Raw genomic sequence first — 13,855 nt, forward strand, 5'->3', positions numbered from 1 at the left:
CATTATGCAATCCTACAATTTTTATAATGTCGCACGCGTCATATGGAATACGAACAAAGTATTGTGTTTAAAATTATTATTTAAAATTAGTCGGTTTAACAACGAAATTAGGCTCTGCCTAAGAATAACCTCTCAAATTAAATTGTCTTGAATTCGATAACCGTTTATACTAATAATTATGATTTTTGACACGGTCGCGTAATCGCAACATTCCACAGATTAATTTCGTAATAGTAATAATTCGCTTTGAATTTTTCGTTTGTGCATTCTTGTTAATAGTGAAAATATTAATATGTTAGTGATGACAAAGTTTACTTGTGAAAAATGTAACGGAGATGTGTGTTTGATGAAAGTAAATAGTTCACCCAAATTCAACACGTTCGATTTTACGGATAAATTAAAAATTCTTCAGGCGTATCGATTTAACATATGAATAACAATGACGTTATAATTTTTCATTTATTAATAAATAAACAAGTATTTTCATTTAGCATTCAATCGTAACTAATTAATGGTTATATAATTAGCAATGATTTCCCAATGATTTCTTATGTTTGACACAAACGAAATTATCAGAGTGCCGGCCTTATGAGGTCACAGTCTATCCAGTAACTGATTTGTTTGATAAATATTAGTTGGTTGCTGTACGTGTATTTGTATGCATGCGTTATCATAAGTATAAATGCACTTTACGTGTCCAATAATTTACTTGTCTGTTCTTGAAATTATCTAAAAGCCTCTATTCCCAACAAAATTGAAATAAATTAGGAAAAAAATCGCGAGAAAGTAGGTGCATTATTTACTAGTTCAGATATGATTCCCTAGATGTCGCTGTACAACTTAAGTTATTTTTCTAAATCGCGCTGGCCAGATTCTCTCGCGTCTAATGACTTCCCTCGGTTGCATAAATAAGTAAATGTCTCAATATCGATATACACTCGCGTGCAACTGAATCGACTCAAGCCGTATATTGGTATAAAAGTTCGATTTTTAGAAAAATGGCTTATCCGATTTTCTTGTTCTTTTTTTTGTTTGAAAGCCTAATCTTTTCTCTTAAAAAATGTTATCCTAATGAGAAAAATCGGTTGAGTATTTATTGATAAAATTTAATTTGACAGAAATGCATAAAAAACGAAGAAAAATGAAAACAACAACATAATGAATAAAAAAATTATTTTTGATAGAAGTAAAGAAAATTAAAATTTTCAATACTTTTTATTGCCTCCCCTAGCTTTTATAATGGCTTGCATGCGATTTTTCATTGATTTTATCACTTTTTTGATAAAATCTTGAGGTATCGTATTCCATTCTTCCTCTAGCGTAGTTTTGAGCTCGACGATGCTTGATGGAGCCGTATCTCTAGCTCGCACCCTCCGTTTGAGCTCATCCCATAAATGCTCAATGTAATTCAGGTCAGGACTGAGGGCTGGCCACATCATCGTCCTAATTTGCATTTCTTGAAGATACTGGCGAGTAACACTTGCTGTATGGCACCGAGCATTATCATGCATCAATAGAAAATCTTCTCGTATGTACCCTGCATAAGGTACAACATGATCGAGGAGAATGTTTTCCACGTACTTTTGAGCTGTTAGACCACCACTCCGACCACCACCAGGCACGAAAACAAGCTCGGTCTTCCCTTCATAAGATATTCCAGCCCACATCGTGACTGAACCACCGCCATATGATACTGTTTCAGCGAAACAGCATTGCGAGAACTGTTCCCCTGGACGCCTGTATACTCGGTCTCTTCTGTCATTGCCATGGAGACACATTCTGCTCTCATCAGTGAACAGGATGGAGCTCCATTGCTCAATAGTCCAATTGAGGTGTTCACGAGCAAATTAAAGTCGGGCTTGCCGGTGACCTGCGGTCAGTTTCGGGCCTCTGGCTGGCCGTTTAGGAGTTAAATTAGATTTCTTCAGCCATCTTCTAATTGGCCACTGACTGACAGCCACTCCTCGAACCCCTCTGAGCTCCTGTTGCACATCAACGCCCGTGAGATAACGATTTCTCAACGAAGTTGAGATAATGAAGCGATCGTCCGTCTCAGATGTGCTCCGGTGTCTATTGGCTTGTGGTCTCCGAACGGAGCTACCGGTCTCTTGAAACCTTCTGTATACTCATGAAACAGCTGATTGGCTCATGTTAAGTTTACGAGCGACTTGCCTTTGATTATGGCCCGCTTGCAACAAACCTACAACTTGGACCGCTGCATCTGAGGTATTGTCCATTGGATCGCGATTAAAATACTGGGAGTTTAAGGAGATGTGTACCTGTCAACGTCTAACGAGTGATTGATAAGAAATATGGGTCACGTGAGCTCTTATACACGATTTAGTCTCGCAACTCATGGGTACCGCAACGGGTAATTTCTGTAACGCTCATGTTTGACCGTATTTATTTAAAAAGTTTTTTCATTGTTTATTTGAAAATGGCTATATTTATGAAAAAAAATATATATCTTTGGAATAAAAAAAACTTTTACAAAAATCGGATAAGCCATTTTCCAAAAAATCGAACTTATATACCAATATACGGCTTGAGTCGATTCAGTTGCACGCGAGTGTAGTATCGGTATCGAAACAAAAGTATCAAATTAGTAATAGCATCGAAACTCAAGTATCGATATGAGTAAGTATTGAATAAATTTTGAGTTTCCCTCATGAGACCTGTTGTGATTCATTAATAGACCACAACGAAAATAAAAATAAACAACTTAGATACAAAAAAGGTTTTATTTCTACTAAACACATTATGGAGAAGAGATAAACATAATAATTGTGTTTGCAGACAAACGAAAAAAAAAATACAGTCGAATTGAGAACCTCCTCCTTTTTTGGAAGTCGGTAAAAAACCGACTTCAATTACATCGACAAGTAATACAACGTAGATCGACGAACAATTAGTCAAATAACTACGCGTTATCAAAGATTACTCAAAAAGTAGTTATCAGATCTCGATAAAATTTAAATGTTAAATTGGTATTTACGAGTTAGTTGCTCGTTTATTTTTTCTTTTTATAGAATCGATACTTGATGCTAAGTACTGATATTAGTACTAAGTATCGAAAGGAAGTATCGAATTTCTGAATACTAGTATCGAATCAAAAGGTAGCAATATGAGTAAAGTATCGGATTCGATATCGTGTCCCTACTCAATTTGGCTTGCAAGTCAATGTCAGTGCGGTTGAGGTAGCTGATTTTACCATGCACTGTGGGACGAGTAGGTATTCATTTCAGCTTACCGCAGTCCAATGTCCGTGAGTCCACTAAAGCGCGAACTCATGTGATTTGAATAGGTAGTAAGTACTTAATTAATTAAGATTTAACTTTTTTTGGAAAATGTTGGGAAGATAGGGGCTCGCTCCACTCCCGAGTCCCATCACGGGTCGGCCCCGCATTTTTAACCGACTTCCGAAAAAGGAAAAGGTTTATTTAACGTTACGGATATTTTTTGACGGCTAGGGTACCCCTCCGCAACACCCCATAAGGTTTAGGTCGTTTTTAAAACTGTTTATATACACATACATTGCAAGTTCATTAAAAGCTTTTAATTACAAAAATCATACATCTTAATATCAAAGCCAGATGCGCACGCGCCAAATGCCGGAAGCCATTTTGGGCTTTCACGACGAAAAAAACGCACACAGACACACGCGCACATTGACATACGCGATTCCAGCGCGTGCGCATGACACCTTTCCTTCGATCTTATTTCAAGTGTAAATAATTAGATTTTCTATTATATAAATATAACCTTTTCGATTTTTTTTAACGTAACGGGACAGATGATTAGCAATATGAATTATGTTTAATCAACTTTCATTTTTTTTTTCATCTGTTTTCGTACCGGTGAACTCGATACTGCCATATTTTATGTAGTTTTCTTATAAATAAAATATTAAATCATTCAAACCTTGCCCGATCAATAATAAATACCGGAAAATCGAATTTAGTGCAGTCTTTTGGCTATTAATCTATATCTATTATCTATATCTATACGAATAAATAAAAATGGAGTGTATGTTTGTAATATAAAAACCTTTTTAACCGACTTCCAAAAAAGGAGGAGGTTCTCAATTCGACTGTTTTTTTTTTATGTATGTTACATCAGAACTTTTGACCGTGTGGACCGATTTCAACATTTTTTTTTTATCGAAAGGTGGTGTGTGTCAATTGGTCCCATTTAAATTTATTTGAGATCTAACAATAACTTTTCGAGTTATATCTAATAGTGCGTTTTTACTTGACGCTTTTTTCGTCGACCTACGTTGTATTATACAATATAACTTTTTACCGGATGTACCGATTTTGATAATTCTTTTTTTGTTAGAAAGGAGATATCCCTAGTTTTGTACCGTGATAAAGAAACCAGGATCTAATTATGGAATCCCAGAGAAATCGAGGGAAACTCTCGAAAATCCATATAACTTTTTACTGGGTGTACCGTTGATAATTTTTAATTTAATATATATAATTACTAGCCGACTCGTGCCCACTTCGTTGGGTGGTTATTATTATTATATTTGTGATTCAATTATGTTGTGTTTCAGTTTCGTCGACGTCTGCTACATAGAAAGCCAACCGCGTGGCGCTATTGTATAGATGAAAAAACAATAAAACGTTCATGCGATGCGCGGTACATTAGGGATGGGCAAATGAAAAAAATATATCGATATATATCGTATCGATATTTTTAACAAGTATCGATATATACTGAATAAAAAATATCGATATTTCGATATATCGATATTTTTACTACAAATTGAAAATTAATACATATTTGGCAAGTATATTAATTTTATTACATATTATTACAATGAAGACTAAAGTATTATGATAACAATGAAGAATATATATATTATTGTATAATATGAATTACATATTATCACTAGCTGCTGTGCCCGCGACCTCGTCCGCGTGGAATTTAACAAAAAAGTTATTGTTCAGTTCGCAGTTATAAAAAAAATCTAAAATAAAAGTAGCCTAAGTTACACCTTATTACACCAGCTATCTGCTAGTGAAAGTCCCGTCAAAATCGGTCCAGCTTAATGAACATGTGTACGCACAGGTTACATAGATTAGCATTAGATTCACACTTCAAGGTATTTGATCACACTTAAATTAAGTCTAAAGAAACTACCCATAGACATGTTTTTTGGTTGCGTTCACAAACTACAGAGGGATATAGACAGCACTAATACCAAAACTCGCAAACTCTCGCGCGCTCTGTTACAGTTATTCATTTACAGATAAAACGGACCATATGTTGAAATAAAAGTAGAATACATAATTCATTTAAAATATAATATAATTAAAAAAAAATATCGACTTCGATATTCAAAAATAAATATCGATTATCGATATTTTGAAATTAAAAATATCGCCGATATTTATCGATATTTTTTTGAAAAAATATCGATATTTCGATATATCGATATTTGGTGCCCTTCCCTACGGTACATGCGCAGTGTCCAATTGTCCCCCCACGCAACAGCGGCTTACGAGTTACGGCAGCGGGCGCCTACAGCGATGAATAAAATCGTAATAATATCGTGTATTTATTATTTCAAATTACAGAACCAAATAACATACTTTAAAGAACAAATGAGGAGGTTAGGAACAAAAAGTGTCATTTACAGTTTTTAACTTTTTGAGTAAATTGAGAAAATAAATATTCAAGTTGATCTAAGCAATTTTTATTATTTTTTATTAACCATTTATGTGTCAATTCTTGTATTAAATTTGATGTATTATAAGGTTATCTTGCTGGTTTTGAAATTTGGAAGAAAAATAATAAATAAAATACACATCAAATGACACCCTTTGATCCAATAGCTTGTAAATGTCCCTATTTGATTCAATAATTTTGTAAAATGTCACCTTCTGAAACTCGCTGTCTAAAAAATGTTACCTTATGAACCATTCTGTATGAAAATAAAAATAAAAATAGATTCACACAAAACATTTTTATTTCTTATACATGTAATTCTTCACAATCAGGTTCCAAACAATCACAACGATTTTCATTATCTTCATTGTCATTTTCACCAACATTACTTTCATACAAAATATCACAATACCATTATAATGAAGGCTCATTTTTCCAGTCTTCTCCAAACTGCTTTTTTAATAAACTTTCAACATCATTCTTTTTAGCACCTTTGATAAAGTGTCCCAATTCTTCCTAAACTAAATTAACATTACTCAGGTTAATTTTTCGCTTTAAGAGATTTATTCCGCTTTCTTCTGCTTTCTAGTACAGAAGTACTACTTTGAAATTTAAAGTTTTGAAAAGTTTTAACTATTGCTCTAGTTCCATTTCTTGTAACCTTCTTTTGTATGTATATGCGTTTTATATCTCTAATACCATCAATTTTTTTTTTAAATATTTATCAAGGCTTTTAATATCATAGTACTTCCAATCTTCCAACCTAAAAAATGAACTTTGCCATGCTGAGATATTATTTTTTGATAATGTTCTTTAGTGGTTATCATTGTCACTTTTCTGAAATCTTTTTCTATTCGCCCAAAAACACGATCGGCTGGCAAAAAACTATGTCCCCGAACAGGATATACAATCAAAATTTCTTTAATAGATGGAGGTGACTCTTTGGCTAACCAGGTGTATCAATAATAAATGAATTTTTGTTTTGACCACCACATCCGTCACAAAACATGCGGATGCTGTCTATGTTATTATTTTCAACAATATTTTAAATCGATTAATTTTTTTTTTTAGGGAAAATGTACCCGGTTTGAACCGACTAAAGACTCTTCAAATGTATTTCCTAAGAATATGTCACTTTTTGTTGAATTCAAGTCTTAATAATCTCTGTGATTTAATAAAAATGTATCTTTTTGTTCCGGAAGCAGAAGTTCAGATCGATTTTTCTATGAAACTAGTCATTTTTTGAACAAAATCTTAGGAGTAACAAATAGAATTTAACATTTTGAGTCGATTACAAAAAAAAACCGAATTGGGCAAAATGCGTAAATGTCACTTTTTGTTCCTAACCTCCTCAAATTTTATAGCACAAATAAATAATATGTTGCTCCAACGCCATCTATCAAAAATCGAGAAAACATCGTCGATGGACTAAAATAAGACTAAATTAATAACGTCGAAAGACTAATAAATTGTTTTCGATAGATGGCGCTAGTTTATTTACCATTTTGATATATTTTAATCTTTTTCTTATTTATTGAATTTTTTGTTCAATTACAATAAAATATAGCTTATAGCACTCCTGAATAGTGTAGCTTTCTGTAAGTGAAAGAATTTTCATGATCGGATCAGTATTTGTTATAAAGTTATAAACTTTACCTCTTTATAATATTAGTATACCTAGTTATATATGCCTATATTGAGTAACCTCCTCCTTTTTTAAAGTTGAAGAAGTGAAACGCCCATTATTTTTTACGTTCTAATATAATATTATGCATTTATATAATTCTTTTTTGTCGAACCAACTCAGAAACCTTCGTGGGCTTATGAACAACACTTTGCTGAAGATCATGACATGATCAAATGCATACTTTACGATTCTATAAAGGACATACAGACAAACATTCATTTTTATATATATAGACAAGCGACCCGCTCTCGTTTCGCTTCGAGTAACTCAAGTTCTATCAACAAAATATTATCTTATGATTTTCATAATATTCCTTTCTTCCTGTTATGTAATGTATGTTACGATATATCGATTATCATATTTTTATATTGGATACAGTAGTTATAATGAAAGTTTTTTTTTTTGCAATTTCATTCACCACAGTAAAATAATTCCACATTTATCCTTTTCGTGGAATTTTAATTAATCACTAAAACACTATGGCTAAACTCACTAAAAAACTAAATAATATTTACAGTTTCTCAAAACGCAACACCGCAATCGTGAAAAATAACAAACTCACGAAAATAACGAAAATCATAATTATGAGAACAAACGCGTTGTCCGCGTGTTGTTATATAATAATACGTAATAAAAGGAAACAAAAATATTCTAAAAATATTAGTTTTCTAAATTTTTCCTTTATCTATGCTATAAGAGGTGGCTTCGTACCAAATTCCAAGATTCTTAGTTCACGGGAAGTACCCTGTAGGTTTCGATTCCCTTGCGAGTGTCGAAAATTTGCAGCGGCTGTATCTTTTGATGGTCTTGGCTTAGAAATTTGATTTTTTTCACAGCTTCAAGGAACAGTAGATCTGAGAATTTGATATTAATTTCATCTTGATACCTCCACGCGTTTCTGAGAAAAAGGGTCTTGACAGATAGACGGACAACAAAGTGATCCTGTAAAGGGTCCGGTTTTTCCTTTTGAGGTACGGAACCCTGAAAAAGAACAGCAAGCAGAGTCGAATAATATTAATTTAATAACTGAACTTTTAACGAAATAAACCGACGTATCCCACAAAATTAGCAAGTTGAAGTGGCAGTGGGCTGGTCATCTGTGTCGGATCTGTGGAGCAGACGAGTCCTGGAGTGGAGACCGCGTCTTGGCAAACGCAGTGTGGGACGTCCTTTTACCCGTTGGACCGACGATATACGTAAGATTGCCGGTGTAGGCTGGATGAGGATTGCGAAAACTGGGATGTCTGGCGCGAACTTGGGGAGGCCTATGTCCAGCAGTGGACTACAATAGGCTGAACTGACTAACTAACTAACTGAATTTTTATATGACGCCAAGATATTTTTATCAAATTCTTTATCAGTACAGATCCGAATTTCTACAGCCTGGCGATTGGATGATCAAATTAGATCCCAGCCTAATACCACATACCAATCCATCAAGAACATAGATGTTTCCTACTGCAAATGAAGTATTTATCTTTTCGCATGGCATCTCAACGAAGAGTGTTTGCCACGGTCATTAATTGGATAACAGAAATGCTCCGAATTAAGGGTCTTATCATCATTTCAGCCTATTACAGTCCACTGCTGGACATAGGCCTCCACAAGTTCGCGCCAAAAATGGCGTGAACTCATGTATTTTGCCCATAGTCACCACGCTGGGCAGGCGGGTTGGTGACCGCAGGGCTGGCTTTTTTGCACCGAAGACGCTGCTGCCCGTCTTCGGCCTGTGTATTTCAAAGCCAGCAGTTGGATGGTTATCCCGCCATCGGTCGGCTTAAGGGTTAAGGGTCTTATAGTCAATTTAAAAGCAAAATCACTTTCAGAACTCAATTAATGGAATGCGGCGGCCTAAAAATATAGGGGGTATAATATAGGTATCGTGGCTTTTTCCCTTAATTTATAGGGTAGAAAACTTAATCGACCCGGAGCGTAAAACCTTACAATATGTCGTTATGCGAAGATATATCTTAGTTTCACTGTGGTGTAGAGGACGCCATCTAGTGGAGAACGCGTAACAAATATGACGAAAAAACTTATATTGAATAATTATAATTGTGTTTGCAGGCAAATGAAAAAAAAAACGACTTCAATTATATCGACAAGTAATACAACGTAGGTAAACGAAAAATTAGTCAAGTAAATACGCATTATTAAAGATTACTCCAAAAGTTGTAATCAGATTTCGATGAAATTTAAATGTGACCACATGATAAACATTTGCTTTCGATTAAATTAAAAATTATCAAAATCGGTACCCCAGTAAAAAGTTATACGGATTTTCGAGTTTCCCTCGATTTCTCGAAGATACCATCATCAGATCCTAGTTTCCTTATCATGGTACCACACCGGGGATATCTCCTTTCCAATAAAAAAAAGAATGATCAAAATCGGTTCATAAACAACGAAGTTAACCCCGAACATACATAAAAAAATATATACGGTCGAATTGAGTAACCTCCACCTTTTTTGAAGGCGGTTAAAAACGAGTCCACACGACTGGAGTAAAACTCACGAAACGTAACTTTTTTTTTTTTTTTTTTTTTATGACAAATAGGCAGGCATTTGACCACAATCTCACCTGATGTTAAGTGACGATGCGGTCGAAGGTGGAGCATGTCTGCCTAATAACAGCCTATTCACTCTGGCCTTGAAGGCACCCAGATTGTATCGTTCGGGAAACACAGACGCGGGCAACGAGTTCCATTCCTTAGCTGTGCGCATCAGAAAAGTAGAGCCAAAGCGTTTTGTGCGCGTAGGTGGCATATCGACGACATAAGGATGGAACGATCGACCGCGCCTAGTGTCCCGATGGCGGAAGGTTGTTGGGGGAATTAGATCGTGTAATTCCTTCGCACACTCACCGAAATATATTTTGTAGAACACCGACAGACGAGCTACCCTACGCCGATGATCGAGACTCTGCAACTTGGTGTCTGTCAGAGTAGGGTCACCTATGAGTCTCTTAGCTCGTTTTTCCACCGAGTCCAAAGTTGCCAGTTGGTATTTGGCGGATCCATCCCAAAGATGGCAGCAATACTCCATACAAGACCGAACTTGTGCTTGGTATAGTTGAAGCAGCTGTTCTGGAGTGAAGTATCGCCTGACCTTAGAGAGAATACCTAGTTTTTTTGCTGCAGTTTTTGCTTTGGACTCGATGTGTTGCCCAAAGTTCAGATTGGACGATAGCTCTACACCGAGGAGCTGTAGGGAGTCGGTAATTTCCACAGAAACATCCCGGAAAGTCGGAGCCAGGTGTAAAGGGCTCCGTTTAGAGGAGAACACACACGCCTGTGTTTTTGTAGCGTTGAACGTGACCAGATTGGCATCGCCCCATTCGGAGACTGCCTGGAGGGCGACGTTCAAGCGGCTGACCATATCCTCTCGACAAGACTGGATAACATCCTTACTAGCCCCTGCACTCGAAAAGTATCTGTCCGTCACTGTGCAGTCGTCAGCGTACCCAAAGGTACCGGGGACGAGCAGATCGTTAATATGCAGCAGGAAGAGGGTAGCGGACAAGACTGATCCCTGAGAAACACCAGCGTCGATAGCCTTTTGGTCCGACGAGTACCCGTCAAGGACAACTTGTATTGAACGTTCGCTCAGGAAGTCAGAAATCCAAGTGCAAAGGCCAGGTGGAATACCATATGAAGGAAGCTTGCTTATAAGGCTCGCGTGCCAAACCCTGTCAAAGGCCTTCGAGATATCGAGAGACACGGCAAGTGCTTCGCCGTGTTTGTCAATGGCCTCACTCCAAATATGTGTGGCATACACTAGAAGGTCCCCAGTCGAACGGTGCTGGCGGAAACCGTACTGCCGGTCGCTGAGGAGATCGTTACCTTCCAAGTGGGCCAAGAGTTTGTGGTTTAGTTCACGTTCCATAGTCTTACAGAGTATGGATGTGACCGAGATGGGACGGTAATTGACAGGGTCTGCACGACTACCTTTTTTGGGCACAGGCTGCACGTTGGCAAGCTTCCAAGACTTCGGCACTTTGCCAGTCTTAAGTGACAGGCGGTACAGGCGTGTAAGAGGTGGAGACAACTCAGGGGCACAGGTACGCAGGACTATCGCTGGTATACCATCCGGTCCGCTGGCCTTGTTTACGTCTAGAGTTTGCAGGATTTTAAGGATCTCCTTTTGGCGTATGCGTACTTCTGTCATAATGCAGTCAGCACGAGTTGAGATTGGTGGTGCTTTTCCTGCAACAACCAGACGCGAGTTCTCAGCAAAAAGAGATGCAAACAAATCCGCTTTCTCTTTTGCAGAATGGGCCAGTGATCCATCAGTCCTCAGCAATGGTGGAAGTGACGGCCGACAGAAGTTAGATTCAACGGCTTTTGCCATGGACCAAAACGCTTTGCTCCCAGAAGGGTAAGAAGCTAGTTTGGCCCCAATGCGGCTGATATGGTTGAATCTAGTCCTGCGTAACGTCCTTTTACATGCCTTGGCGGCTTGGTTAAAAGCTTTCTTCAAATTCCGAGAATTTGGAGACTTGCGCGCTCGAGCTTCAGCCCATGCAGTGTATGCCGACCGCTTTTTGGTTTTTGCTTTAACTCTTTCTCTTTCTATCTCCACTAACTTACATCTCCCTGTTAACTTCCGTTCGCCTCGCCCAATCACACTTTTCGTAACAGTCGTCACGCATTCACCAGTTTACTCCATAAGTTAGGCGTGCCTAAAGAAGTTTTACTTCAAAAGTAAAATTTGTATAATTATGGTCTGCATAATTATGTGCATAATAAGCAGTGTTCAGCGCTATCTGCGCGGGTCGTGGCTTCGGTGCTCGCCTCGAGTCGATATGTAGGTATTTATCAAATATAAAATATTTGTGTATATTTATTTCAGAACAAGCGAGACGCGACGACGACGGACAGTTGCTAGTTATTGAATTACAAAAATAGAAAAATTAAAATATGTAGCTTAAATAATGTGGTTAATAAATGTCGGCTTCTAATAGCAAAAGAATTTTTCAAATCGGTCCAGTAGTTTCGGAGCCTATTCGAAACAAACAAACAAACAAATCTTTCCTCTTTATAGTATTAGTGTAGATAAACCTGAAATCCCTTGAACTATTTACAGAACTATCTTATTTCAATCTTCAAACTTACAAAAATTCAAAACAATAATACCTTTTGTAGCGTCTGTTAACAGTCTAGAACAGAACAGAATGGAAAAAGATTTATTTGTTATAAGACTTAGTTACTTTTCATTTTTGTGGTAGCTTTGTGAAATTGATATTATATTCATAAAATGTTATTTAATTTTTCGCTTTACTGTTTTATTTTATTTATTTTTAACTGACTTCCAAAAAAGGAAGAGATTTTCAATTCGACAAGAAGATCTCAAAATTATATTGGATGGATCGATTTCCATAATTCTGTTTTTAATCGACATTAGGTACCTGTCAATGTAATTAAAGTAGGTTTTTTTTTGTTTGAAATCGTTAAAATAACAACTACATACCTTTATTTATATAATTAGATACCTTGACCGGATCCCTGCAGAGAACACAATTCTTCCAAAACTTACAACTGACGTATCGTATTTGGACTCACTGGGTTAGTTTCTGTTTGGGTGACCTACAGAGAACCTAAATAATTCTTTTAGGTGGAATCGCTTTGGTGTAGTGGTACGCGTATCCGCCCAAGACACCGACGGTTTGCGGGTTCGATTCCCGCTCGGGATGGATATTTGTATTTATACAAATATTTATTTCCGGTTTGGATATCTATCCTTGTGGGTCACTCCACCATGCTTCGGAGAGCACGTTAAGTCGTCGGTCCCGGTTGTTATCATAAATACATGATAGCGATCGTTACTCATAGAAGGGAACATCCGCAGTGGAGAAGCGTAGTTGATTGAGCTCCAATCCTTCTCCTACATGGAGAAAGAGGCCTATGCCCAGCAGTGGGATGTTCCGGGCTGAATGCATTATAATATACTTTTCTTAACACTTGAAGGGGTGTTTATCGTCAATAAAAATTCAAAGCTGCTATTCAAAGTAAGTTTATTTGCAGTAGTGTTGCACAGCGAGGGTCACACTGAGCTCTCGACAGCCGGCGACAGCGCCGTTGTGTAAACAAGCGTTATCGACAGTTACATCACTAATACACGTGTTCAAGCAAATAATATCGATACCGGTAACAGAGGACTTGATGCATCACTATCACCTTACAGACGATTACACATTTATCGAAATCAAATTATACTGAATATTGTCAAATAAGCTAAAAATCTAAGAGTTCTTATACTCTAAACAATATCACATCTGTGACAGTGTTGCTTAGATGACGGACTGGTACAAAGACAAAAATATTTTTAAAATTCTTAAACTTGGTCCTGTGGTTTTAATACATTTCAACGCGAAGGTAATGGGCACAGTTGAGTAACGTTTGTAGGACAGACTTGTTATTATAGTAAATAAAGAAACAAAGGATTTTTGAATAACCGATTCATTTACATTTGGTTTGGGTACACCACATAAAA

Source organism: Melitaea cinxia, chromosome 27 (genome assembly GCF_905220565.1).
Source record: "Melitaea cinxia chromosome 27, ilMelCinx1.1, whole genome shotgun sequence".
Taxonomy (NCBI): domain Eukaryota; kingdom Metazoa; phylum Arthropoda; class Insecta; order Lepidoptera; family Nymphalidae; genus Melitaea; species Melitaea cinxia.